Source organism: Nicotiana tabacum, chromosome 22 (assembly GCF_000715075.1).
Source record: "Nicotiana tabacum cultivar K326 chromosome 22, ASM71507v2, whole genome shotgun sequence".
Lineage (NCBI taxonomy): Eukaryota > Viridiplantae > Streptophyta > Magnoliopsida > Solanales > Solanaceae > Nicotiana > Nicotiana tabacum.
In genome coordinates this window covers 3,640,069-3,653,677 of record NC_134101.1, presented here as the reverse complement: position 1 = coordinate 3,653,677, position 13,609 = coordinate 3,640,069, and positions in this window count along the sequence as shown.

Genomic DNA, 13,609 nt, shown 5'->3' with positions numbered 1-13,609 from the left:
ACCAAAGAAGAGGACGGCTCATAAGCCGAACAAGAATGCCATTCCTTTGACCGTAGAATCAGTTCTGTGTCTAAGGGATGAAGATGAAGAAGAAGAAAATAATGGGTCCGCGTTGGCGGCCCGAACGAAGAGAACAACCGATGCCCCATCGGCAGCTGGATCGATGATGCTTCATGAGGCTCTGCCTCAAGCTGAGGGTATACCGGAGAAAGATTCGGGCAGAGTCCATGAGTTGTCGGAGATCGAAGACGCATCCCATCGGAGCCAACGGATGGGGGATATGTCTGAAGGGGGTCCTCTTGAATCCCTTAGAACCGAAGAGAATGCTCCAAGTGATTCATTTGGGGCAGCAGCAATCGAATATTCGCCCACCTTTCCCGCTTTTTTCGTAGGGGTGATTCGGAAGCCCAAGCTTTGGGGGCCCTCGATCTAGACAGGCCTCATGATGGAGAGATTCCCTTTCGTGACCTGTTTACCAATATCAAGGACGTTACCGGTACTAGTGATGAATCGGATCTTTTTCACGGGGTGCAGCAGGCTTTGAATTAGGTAAGCCTTAAAATTATTTTGTCGGTACTACCTTTATATTTACTTTTTGTTTCTAACTTCGTTTCTTGTTTCTTTGTAGGCAGCGGCAGTTCATCGAGAAGCATGTTCTCGGTCCCAAAATGAGCTGCGTCGATATGAGGCCGACCTTCAACGGGTTACTGATGAGAGGAACTCCCTAAAACTTCTCTTAAGGCAAAGGGAAGAGGAAATAAAAGACCTCCGAGCTGAGTTGGCCAAGGCTTGCCGAGATCAGACCGATCTATCTGAGTAGGTAATGATACTTTTAAAAGCCTATGGGCTTGATACCGGAATGATGGATAATTTTTTGGTCTCACAGTTCCAGCAAAAAATTGAGATGATCGGGAAGTTTCGTGAGGAGGTCGACGTGATAAAAGTGGAGTCTTTTCAGTGGAAAGAAGGTATGTACCGCTTTGCTGCAGAGAAAGAAACTACTCGAGCCCAGTTATCATAGGCTGAAACCCAACTTCAGAGAATGAAGGAAAAAGGCCTGGTTCAAGCAAGAAGAATAGAGGAGCTCGAGGCTCGGTTGACCTCTGTACTTGCCAAGGCCGAATTTGATGCCGAAAAGGCAAAGACAGATGCGGATGCACTCGTGGCCATCTATCGGGCTGATGCTGAAGCTGCCCAGGTCCAAGCAAGAGAGGCATCCGACACCGCCGATACTCGAGCACATTGGGTCGCTGAACTTGCTAAGTGCCAATCTCGGAGGGAAACCCTCGAGGAGATCCATGCTCGTGGTTCGACCTCGCTGAAGAGATAAAAAAGGCCAAAGAACTCGAAGCTGATGCTGAAGCCTTGATTTCCTATGACGATGATGATGACAATGATGATGACGATGGGAGTAAGAGCGGATCCGAGAATGGGGGGGAGCCCGATAGAGAAGAGACCGCTCCTGGGGATGACCAGGAAGCTTAGTCCTTAATTTTTATGTTGTAATCAATCATGTAAACAATTTTGTATATAGAAATATCCCCCTTTTTTGCCGACCTTCTTCTATTTTGTTTCTGGTCTTGTGAAGACTTTATTCACGCCTTATGAATGTTTTCACAAGGATTTAAACAACTTAATCAAATTTGGACTTTGTAGCCTCTATAACCAAGTGAGGGCTTATTCAAACTTGAAGTGATGTAGCCCTTAGGCATATTAGTTGAGTCAATGATTGGAGCTCGAAGAAATATAGCCCGTAGGCATAATGGTCGAGTGAGTGCTTGCTTGAAATCAAAATAAAAGTAGCCCGTAGGCTTAGTAGTTGAGTGAATGATTCGAACTCGAAGTAATGTAGCCCGTAGGCGTAATGGTTGAGTGAGTGGTTGCTCAAACTCAAAATAAAAGTAGCCCGTAGGCTTAGTCATCGAGTGAATGATTCGAACTTGAAGTAATGTAGACCGTAGGCATAATGGTCGAGTGAGTGCTTGCTCAAACTCGAAATAAAAGTATCCCGTAGGCTTAGTCATCGAGTGAATGGATCGAACTCGAAGTAATGTAGCCCGTAGGCGTAATGGTTGTGTGAGTTCTTGTTCGAACTCGAAATGAAAGTAGCCCATAGGCTTAGTAGTCGAGTGAATGATTCAAACTCGAAGTAATGTAGCCCGTAGGCGTAATGGTCGAGTGAGTGCTTGCTCGAACTTGAAATAAATGTAGCCCGTAGGTTTAGTAGTCGAGTGAATGATTCGAACTCGACGTAATATAGCCCGTAGGTGTAATGGTCGAGTGAGTGCTTGCTCGAACTCAAAATAAATGTAGCCCGTAGGCTTAGTATTCGAGTGAATGATTCGAACTAGAATTAATGTATCCCGTAGGCATAATGGTCGAGTTAGTGCTTGCTCGAACTCGAAATAAATATAGCCCGTAGCCTTAGTAGTCGAGTGAACGATTCGAACTCAAAGTAATGTAGCCCGTAGGTGTAATGGTCGAGTGAGTGTTTGCTCAAACTCGAAATAAATGTAGCCTGTAGGCTTAGTAGTCGAATGAATGATTCGAACTCGAAGTAATGTAGCCCGTAGGCATAATGGTCGAGTGAGTGCTTGCTCGAACACGAAATAAATATAGACCGTAGGCTTAGTAGTCGAGTGAATGATTCGAACTCGAAATAATGTAGCCCGTAGGCGTAACGGTCGAGTGAGTGCTTGCTCGAACTCGAAATAAAAGTAGCCCATAGGCTTAGTGGTCGAGTTTATCTTAATTCTATTTGCGTAATAAATTTCCAAATAGAGGAATTTTTCTTGGATATATTTGAGGGCTAATGCCCCCCCCCCTAGTATTCGAAGTCGATTATAAAGAGGCCTCGGATACTGTTGTAAGTGCAGCATGATCATTGGTTGCCTCATTAAAAATCTTGCCGAAAAACCCATTGGGATAAAAATCGGGCTAAGGAAAAAAGAGTGCAACGCGTGCTTTCAGATCTAAAGCTTCGTATTGAAGGATCCATCTTAGCTCCTGATCGGACTTCTGCAGGGGTTAGTTTTGAAATGTAAATGAATATGGGAGGGTCGTACCTTAGCTATAATATCATTTTAGATGTGACACATTCCAATTGCTTGATAGTTTGTCGTTTATAATGCCGAGCTTGTATGATCCCTTTCCGACGTTCTCGAGAACCTGATATGATCCTTCCCAGTTCGGTCCTAGTTTTCCTTCATTCGGATTTTGGGTATTGAGGGTGACTTTCCTTAGCACTAAGTCCCCGGTCTTAAAATGTAGGAGCTTGGTTCTTCGATTATAGTATCTTTCGATTCGTTGCTTTTGGGCGGCCAATTGGACGAGAGCAGCTTCTCGTTTTTCGTCTGATAATTCGAGGCTAGTGTTCATAGCCTCGTTATTTGATTCTTCTGTTGTGTATCCAAACTTGGCACTGGATTCGCCGACTTCGAATGGTATCAAGGCTTCGGATCCATATACTAAGGAGAACGGGGTTGCCCCGGTACTAGATTTTGACGTTGTTCGATATGCCCAAAGGTCTTCGGATAGGATTTCTCTCCACTTACCTTTAGCGTCGTTCAGCATCTTCTTTAGGTTTTGAATAATAGTTTTGTTCATTGATTCGGCCCGTCCGTTCCCATTGGGGTGATACGGTGTTGATAATATACTTCTTATTTTGTGATCGATATCTCCTGGACCCAAGCATACTGCCAATGGTCCATCGAATGTCCTTCGGTATAGCGTTCCATCTGAAGCCAACGTGAATCGAGCAGCTTTAGTCTGTAGGGCGCTTGAATCTTTAGGGTCCGATGGGAGCTTTTCGTTATTTAAGTATTCAATATACTTATTTCTCCAATCCCAAGTTAAGCTCGTAGAATTTATCTCGGCGTGACTTTCTTCGATCACGGATTTTGAGAGTCGAAGGACAGTCCCCGAGCTCAAGTCACCTTCCTCGACCAATGATCCCAAATTCGCAAGTGTATCAGCCTCACTGTTTTGCTCTCCTGGAACATGCTGTAAAGTCCATTATTTGAAATGGTGCAAAGTGACATGTAGTTTGTCCAAATACCTTTGCATTCTATCTTCTCGAACTTCGAAGGTTTTGTTTACTTGACTTACCACCACCAAAGAGTCGCATTTGGCTTCAAAGACTTCTGCTCCCAAGTTTTTAGCTAGCTTGAGACCTACAATCATGGACTCATACTCGACCTCGTTGTTAGTCAACCTGGTAGTGTTAATAGATTGCCTAATAGTGTTACCTATGGGTGGCTTTAAAACTATGCCTAGCACGTACCCCTTCACGTTCGAAACCCCATCCGTAAAAAGGGTCCATACCCCCGATGACATACCCGATTTCAACAGGAGTTCTTTTTCGACTTCGGGTACGAGGGTTAGCGTGAAATCGGCCATGAAGTCTGCTAAATTTTGAGACTTGATGGCCGTACGGGGTTGATATTCGATATCGTACCCACTGAGTTTGACGGCCCATTTAGCCAATTGGCCTGATAGTTCGGGCTTGTGCAAAATATTACGAAGCGGGTAAGTGGTTAATACGCATATGTAGTGACATTGAAAGTACAGTCTTAACTTTCTAGAGGCCCTTATCAGTTCAAGTGCCAATTTGTTTAGGTGCGTATATCTAGTTTCTGCTTCTCCTAAGTTCGACTTATATAATAAACGGGAAATTGCGTACCTTGCTCTTCCCGAACTAGGACACCGTTTACTGCGATTTTCGATACTGCCAAGTACAAGCAAAGTTTTTCGTATGTTTTTGGAGTGTGAAGTAGTGGTGGGCTCGATAGATATCGTTTTAGTTCCTCTAATGCATGTTGGCATTCCGGGGTCCAAGCGAAATCGTTCTTCTTTTTTAGTAGAGAGAAAAATTTATGACTTCGATATGATGACTTCAAAATGAATCGGCCTAAGGCTGCAATCCGTCCCGTTAGCCTTTGTACAGCTTTCACGCTGTCCACGATGGAGATGTCTTCGATGGCCTTGATTTTATCGGGGTTAATCTCGATTCCCCGATTTGACACCATGAAGCCGAGGAACTTTCCCGAACCGACCCCGAAAGCACATTTTTCGGGGTTGAACTTCATGTTGTATTTCCTCAAAATCTCGAACGTTTCCTGCAAATTGGTCAAATAGTCCTCTGCGCGCAGGGACTTAACTAGCATATCATCAATATAAACTTCCATTGATTTACCTTTTTGTTATTCGAACATTTTATTTACTAGGCGTTGGTAAGTAGCCCCTGCATTGTTTATCCCGAAGGACATCACATTATAACAATATGTTCCATATTTGGTGAGAGACCCACGATAAATTAGCTTTTCCACAATTCCTGCCCGGAGTGAGAATCGAGCTCAAACCAAGATCGAGAGCTTGAGTCAAGATCAAGCTCGCAGACAAAAGTCGTTACAATCCCACTAGAGAGAATCTTGGCAGGAATTGTGAAAAAGCTGATTTATCGTGGGTCTCCCACTGAGTATTTTTAATTATGTTTAGATAAAGATCCCCCTACTATAAAGGGCATGGTTATCATTTCTGTAAAGGCAAGTTTTTTCATGCTTACATTGTAATCAAAACACTATATTCTCCCATAGTAAAGAGTTGTTCTTTCAAGCTTCTTAAATTGATTCAACTTGTTTAGTCCTAAAATTCATCTTCCTTACAACCTTATCTATTTTGCATTCTTTGCAATCCATACTTATATTTCTATTTATCCTTACAATTTGTATTAAGTTGTGCCACATATCCTTAGAACTACGTACAAATTCAACTCCATCCATTTTTCGGGTAAACAGTTTGGCGCCCACCGTGGGGCTAAGGATAACAGTGGTTATTTGATACGAATATGAAGAAACACACTGTTGTGTTTTGCGCTCAGTTTCGAAAATATCTTGGATTTCGGACTAGCAACGACTAACTACCAATCAAATGGCTTCACCAATCGACAACGGAGCTGGTCTTCAAGATGAGAACAATAACTTGACATCCAGTATCGAAAGGCCACTTGTAAACGCCGTCGGAGCTCGAATCGGAGCGCCAATAGATATCAATTCGCGTGTAGCCATTGAGGCGAACCTCCATGCTGAACCCGGGCATAGAATCCATGGTGGCACTCGGTCTGCAGCTCGAGATACCCATAACGTCAAGGAAAACAGCGTTAGCTTGCATATGATTTTTGAAATGTTACAAGCCCAACAGGCAGCAATAGCTCAGTTGCAGAGCCAAACCCAGCTACAAAGAAGGACGGAGCCCAGTCCACCTCGAGAAATCACCCACAGAACGGAGCCAGCCATAGTGAAGTCAAATGAGAAAGAATCGGAGACTACTCCCGAAATTTCTCGAGGAACTCACAAAGCGAGTCGAAACCAATGATAAAAAAGTAGAAACTTATAACTATAGGATCAATCAGATCCCGGGAGCTCCACCAATGATAAAAGGGTTGGATTCAAAAAACGTCGTGCAAAAACCTTTTCCCTCGAGCGCAGCCCCGAAACCAATCCCCAAAAAATTCCGTATGCCCGAAATTCCCAAATATAACGGAACGATCGATCCTAACGAGCACGTCACTTCTTACATATGTGCCATCAAGGGCAATGATTTAGAAGACGATGAAATCGAATCTTTGTTGTTAAAAACATTCGGAGAGACCCTCTCGAAGGGGGTAATGATTTGGTATCACAACTTACCACCAAATTCCATCGACTCGTTCACCATGTTAGCAGATTCTTTTGTGAAAGCACATGTCGGCGTCATAAAAGTCGCAACAAGGAAATCGGACCTCTTTAAGGTAAGACAAAAGGATAACGAGATGCTGAGGGAGTTTGTATCTCGTTTTCAAATGGAACGAATTGACTTGCCACTAGTCACAGATGATTGAGCTGTTCAGGCTTTCACTCAAGGTTTGAACGAACAAAGATCGACGGCTTCACGATGATTAAAGCATAATCTGATTGAATACCCAGCCATCACATGGGCCGACGTGCACAATCGGTACCAATCAAAAATTAGGGTCAAAAATGATCAATTGGGGTATGAACCCGTTGTTTGAAAGGATACTAATCGAGAATGAGGTCCGATCGGGGATCGATACCAACCGTACAACGAAAGCCACAGAGTCAGTGAATCGAGACACAACCTCAGGCAAAATAACAAAAGAAGTGATCGGGGTCAAGGGTCCCAGGGGCTGATGAACAGAAGTAGGTTTGATAGGCCTGCCGGATCTAAGGAAGCACCTCGGTTATCCGAATAAAACTTTAGCATCGATGCATCCGCCATCGTTTTGGCTATCGGACGCATCAAAGAAACTAAATGGCCTGGACCTATGCAGACCGATCCTGTCCAGAGGAATCCCAATCAAATATGAGAATATCATGGCACCCATGGCCACAGAACTGAAGATTGCAGGCAACTAAGAGAGGAAGTAGTTCGGTTATTGAACAAAGGGCACCTTCGAGAATTTTTGAGCGATAGGGCGAAGAACAATTTTAAAAACAAGGATTTCGGCAAGCAAAACGAATAAGAAGAACCACAGCATGTCATTCACATAATCATCGGCAGGGCCGATACCCCTCAGGGACCAGTGCTTAAACGTACTAAGACATCGATTGTGAGGGAAAAGTGATCTCGAACTCAAGATTACACACCCATAGGAACTTTGTCCTTCAATGATGAAGATGCAGAAGGAGTCATATAACCTCATAACGATACATTGGTAATATTCGTACTCATGAATAAAACTAAAGTTAAGCGTGTGTTGATTGATCCAAGTAGCTCGGCCAACATCATCAGATTGAAGGTCGTAGAACAGCTCGGCCTACAGGACCAGATCGTACCCACAACCCTGGTTCTAAACGGATTCAATATGGCATGTGAAACCACCAAAGACGAGATAATTTTACTAATAAACGTGGCCGGAACCATCCAGGAAATGAAGTTCCACGTGATCGAAGGCGAAATGAGATACAACGCTCTTTTCGGAAGGCCATGAATCCACAACATGAGAGTTGTACCTTCGACCCTACACCAGGTCCTCAAATTCCCAACATCGAGAGGAGTCAAAGCATTGTACGGAGAACAACCAGCCGCAAGAGAAATGTTCACCGTCGAGGAAGCGAAACCAATATCCTCGCCTTCGCCAGTAAAGGGATCGGGCTCAGAAGAAGAACGAGATACCAAATAGCAATTACAGAAATCGGCTTTGACCCAAACAGATAACAAGAAGATCGAAGAAGTTAATGATCAGAGGATCCCTCGATCCTTCTTGATTCCCGATGACTCCGATGCCACCAAATCAACGATTGAGAAACTGGGGCAAGTCACACTAATCGAGCATTGGCCCGAACGGAAGGTATACCTGGGAACGGGGTTGAGCCCCGAACTCAAGAAAAAACTTATTCAATTTCTTATCGATAACATTGATTGCTTTACCTGGTCCCATTTAGATATAATAGGGAACCCACCGGACATAACGACGCATCGGCTAAAAACTTTGCTTGTACATGGCAGTATTGGAAATCACAGTAAGCGGTGTCCTAGTTCGGGAAGAGCAAGGTACGCAATTTCCCGTTTATTATATAAGTCGTACCTTAGGAGAAGTAGAAATTAGATATTCACACCTAGAAAAATTGGCACTTGCACTGATAAGCGCCTCTAGAAAGTTAAGACCGTACTTTCAATGTCACCCCGTATGCATATTAACCACTTACCCGCTTCGCAATATTTTGCACAGGCTCGATCTATCAGGCCGATTGGCCAAATGGGTCATCGAACGCAGTGGGTACGATATCGAATATCAACCCCGTACGGCCATCAAGTTTCAAATTTTAGTAGACTACGTGGCCGATTTCACGCCAACCCTCGTACCCGAAGTCGAAAAAGAACTCCTATTGAAATTGGGTACGTCATCGGGGGTATGGACCTTTTTTACGGACGGGGCTTCGAACGTGAAGGGGTGCGGGCTAGGCATAGTTTTAAAGCCACCCACGGGTAACACTATTAGGCAATCTATTAAAACTACCAAGTTGACTAACAACGAGGCCGAGTATACGGCCATGATTGCAGGTCTCGAGCTAGCTAAAAACTTGGGAGCAGAAGTCATTGAAGCCAGATGCGAATCTTTGTTGGTGGTAAGTCAAGTAAACAAAACCTTCGAAGTTCGAGAAGATAGAATGCAAAGGTATTTGGACAAACTACATGTCACTTTGCACTTTACAGCATGTTCCACGAGAGCAAAATAGTGAGGCTGATGCACTTGCGAATTTGGGATCATCGGTCGAGGAAGGTGACTTGAGCTCGGGGACTGTCGTTCAACTCTCGAAATCCGTGATCGAAGAAGGTCACGTCGAGATAAATTCTATGAGCTCAACCTGGGATTGGAGAAATAAGTATATTGAATACTTAAAGAACGGAAAGACCCCATCGGACCCTAAAGATTCAAGGGCCCTACGGACTAAAGCTGCTTGATTCACGTTGGCTTCAGATGGAACGCTATATCGAAGGACATTCGATGGACCGCTGACTGTATGCTTGGGTCCGGGAGGTACCGATTACATCCTACGGGAAGTGCACGAGGGAACTTGTGGGAATCACTCTGGTGTCGATACATTAGTTCGAAAAATAATCAGAATAGGGTATTATTGGACCGATATGGGCAAAGACGCGAAGGAATTTGTTCGAAAATGTGACAAATGTCAAAGGTTTGCACCAATGATCCATCAACCCGGAGAGCAACTTCACTTAGTCCTATCCCCATGGACATTCATGAAATGGGGAATGAATATCGTCGGCCCTCTGCCACTGACCCCAGGTAAAGCTAAATTTATTTTATTTATGACAGACTATTTCTCTAAATGGGTTGAAGCACAGGCATTCGAGAAAGTTAGAGAGAGAGAAGTTATAGACTTTATCTGGGATCATATCGTATGTCGATTCGGGATACCCGCCGAAATAGTATATGACAATGGGAAACAATTTGTTGGCAGCAAAGTGACGAAATTCTTCGAAGATCACAAAATAAGAAGGATATTATCAACACCGTATCACCCCAGTGGGAATGGATAGGCCGAATCAACGAACAAAACTATTATTCAAAACCTAAAGAAGAGGTTGAACGACGCTAAAGGAAAGTGGAGAGAAATCCTACCCGAAGTCCTTTGGGCATATCAAACGACGTCAAAATCTAGTATGGGGGCAACGCCGTTCTCCTTAGTATATGGGTCTGAAGCCTTGATACCAGTCAAAGTCGGCGAACCTAGTGCCAGATTTTGATACATAACATCAGAATCAAATAACGAGGCTATGAACACTAGCCTCGAATTATCGGACGAAAAACGAGAAGCTGCTCTCGTCCAATTGGCCGCCCAAAAGCAACGAATCGAAAGATACTATAATTGAAGAACCAAGCTCCGCCATTTTAAGCCCGGGGACTTAGTGCTAAGGAAAGTCACCCTCAATACCTGAAATCTGAACGAAGGAAAACTAGGACCGAACTGGGAAGGACCATATCAGGTTCTCGAGAACGTTGGAAAGGGATCATACAAGCTCGGCATTATAAACGGCAAACAACTATCAAGCAATTGGAATGTGTCACTTCTAAAACGATACTACTACTAAGGTACGACCCTCCCATATTCATTTACATTTCAAAACTAACCCCTACAGAAGTTCGATCAGGAGCTAAGATGGATCCCTCAATACGAAACCTCAGATCTTAAAGCACGTGTTGCACTCTTTTTCACTTAGACTGGTTTTTATCCCAAATGGGTTTTTCGGCAAGGTTTTTAATGAGGCAACCAATGATGGTGCTGCACTTACAACAGTATCTGAGGCCTCTTTACAATCGACCTCGAATACTGGGGGGGGGGGCATTAGCCCTCAAATATATCAAGTTCTGATGCAAGAAAGTTATTTCGCAACAACGGGGTTCTAATAGGATAAGTTGTAAGAGCCAAATGGTCAAAATGAACCATGCTCATGTAGTTGGCCCGAACCGAGACGCGAAACATGAACACATGTATAATGACTTGCAAAGAAATTTCTCCTCTTTACCGACATCTTATATCCAAGAAAAATTCCTCTATTTGGAGATTTATTACGCAAACAGAATTAAGATAAACTCGACCACTAAGCCTACTGGCTACTTTTATTTCGAGTTCTAGCAAGCACTCACTCGACCGTTACGCCTACGGGCTACATTACTTCGAGTTCGAATCATTCACTCGACTACTAAGCCTACGGACTACATTTATTTCTAGTTCGAGCAAGCACTAACTCGACCATTATGCCTACGGGCAACATTACTTCGAGTTCGAATCACTCACTCGACTACTAAGCCAACGGGCTACATTTATTTTGAGTTCGAGCAAGCACTCACTCGACCATTACCCCTACGGGATACATTAATTCGAGTTCAAATAATTCACTCGACTACTAAGCCTACGGGCTACATTTATTTCGAGTTCGAGCAAGCACTCACTTGACCATTATGCCTACGGGCTACATTACTTTGAGTTTGAATCATTCACTCAACTACTAAGCCTACGGGCTACATTTATTTTGAGTTAGAGCTAGCACTCACTCAACCATTATGCCTACGGGCTACATTACGTCGAGTTCGAATCATTCACTCGACTACTAAGCCTACGGGATATATTTATTTCTAGTTTGAGCAAGCACTCACTCGACCATTACTCCTACGGGCTATATTACTTCGAGTTCGAATCATTGACTCGACTACTAAGCTAACGGACTACTTTTATTTTGAGTTCGAGCAAACACTCACTCGACCATTACGCCTACAGGCTACATTACTTCGAGTTCGAATCATTCACTCGACGACTAAGCCTACGGGCTACTTTTATTTCGAGTTCGAGCAAGCACTCACTCGACCATTACACCTACAGGCTACATTACTTCGAGTTCGAATCATTCACTCCATGACTAAGCCTATGGGCTACTATTATTTCGAGTTCGAGCAAGCACTCACTCGATCATTACGCCTACGGGCTACATTACTTCGAGTTCAAATCATTCACTCAACTACTAAGCCTACGGGCTACTTTTATTTCGAGTTCAAGCAAGCACTCACTCGACCATTATGCCTACGGGCTATATTTCTTCGAGTTTGAATCATTGACTCAACTAATTAGCCTAAGGGCTACATCACTTCAAGTTTGAATAAGCGCTCGCTCGGTTATAGAGGCTACGAAGTCCAAATTTGATTAAGTTGTTTAAAACCTTGTGAAAACATTCATAAGGCGTGAATAAAGTCTTCACAAGACCGAAAACAAAACAGAAGTAAGTCGGCAAAAAAAGGGGATATTTCTATGTACAAAATTGTTTACATGATTGATTACAACGTAAAAATTAAGGACTAAGCTTCCTGGTCATCCCCAGGAGCGGTTTCTTCTCTATCGGGCTCCCCCCTATTCTCGGATCTGCTCTTACGCCCATCATCATCATCATTGTCATCATCATCATCATCGAAAACCAAGGCTTCAGCATTGGCTTCGAGTTCTTTTGCCCTTTTTATCTCTTCAGCGAGGTCGAAACCACGAGCATGGATCTCCTCGAGGGTTTCCCTCTGAGATTGGCACTTAGCATGTTCAATGACCCAATGTGCTCGAGTATCGGTGGTCTCAGTTTCCTCTCTTGCTTGGACCTGGGCAGCTTCAACATCAGCCCGATAGACGGCCACGAGTGCATCTGCATCGGCCTTTGCCTTTTCGGCATCAAATTCGGCCTGGGTAAGTACAGAGGCCAACCGAGCCTCAAACTCTTCTATTCTTCTTACTTGAACTAGGCCATTTTCCTTCATTCTATGAAGTTGGGTTTTGGCCGATGATAACTGGGCTCGGGCAGTTTCTTTCTCTGTAGCAAAGCGGTCCATACCTTCTTTCCACTACAAAGACTCCGCCTTTATCACATCGACCTCCTCACGAAGCTTCCCGATCATCTCAATATTTTGCTGCAATTGTGAGACCGAATAATTAGCCATCGTTCTGTTATCAAGCCCATAGGCTTTTAAAAGTATCATTACCTGCTCAGATAGATCGGCCTCATCTCGGTAAGCCTTAGCCAATTCAGCTCGAAGGTCTTTTATTTCCTCTTCCCTTTGCCCTAAGAGAGGTTTTAAGGAGTTCCTCTCATTAGTAACCCATTAAAGGCCAGCCTCGTATCGACGTAGCTCTTTTTGGGACCGAGAACATGCTTCTCGATGAACTGCCGCTGCCTACAAAGAAAGAAGAAATGAAGTTAGAAATGAAAAGTAAACATAAAGGTAGTACCGACAAAATAATTTTAAGGCCTACCTGGTTCAAAGCCTGTTGCACCCAGTGAAAAAGATCTGGTTCATCACTAGTACCGGCAACGTCCTCGATACCGGTAAACAGGTCACGAAAGGGATCCTCTCCATCATGAGGCCTGTCTAGATCGAGCGACCCCAAAGCTTGGGCTTCCCAAATCATCCCAGCGGGAAAGGTGGGAGAATCTTCGATTGCTGCTACCCCAAATGAATCACTTGGAGCTTTCTCTTCGGTTCGAAGGGATTCAAGAGGGGCCCCTTCATACATATCCCCCATCCGTTGGCTCCGATGGGATGCGTCTTCGATCT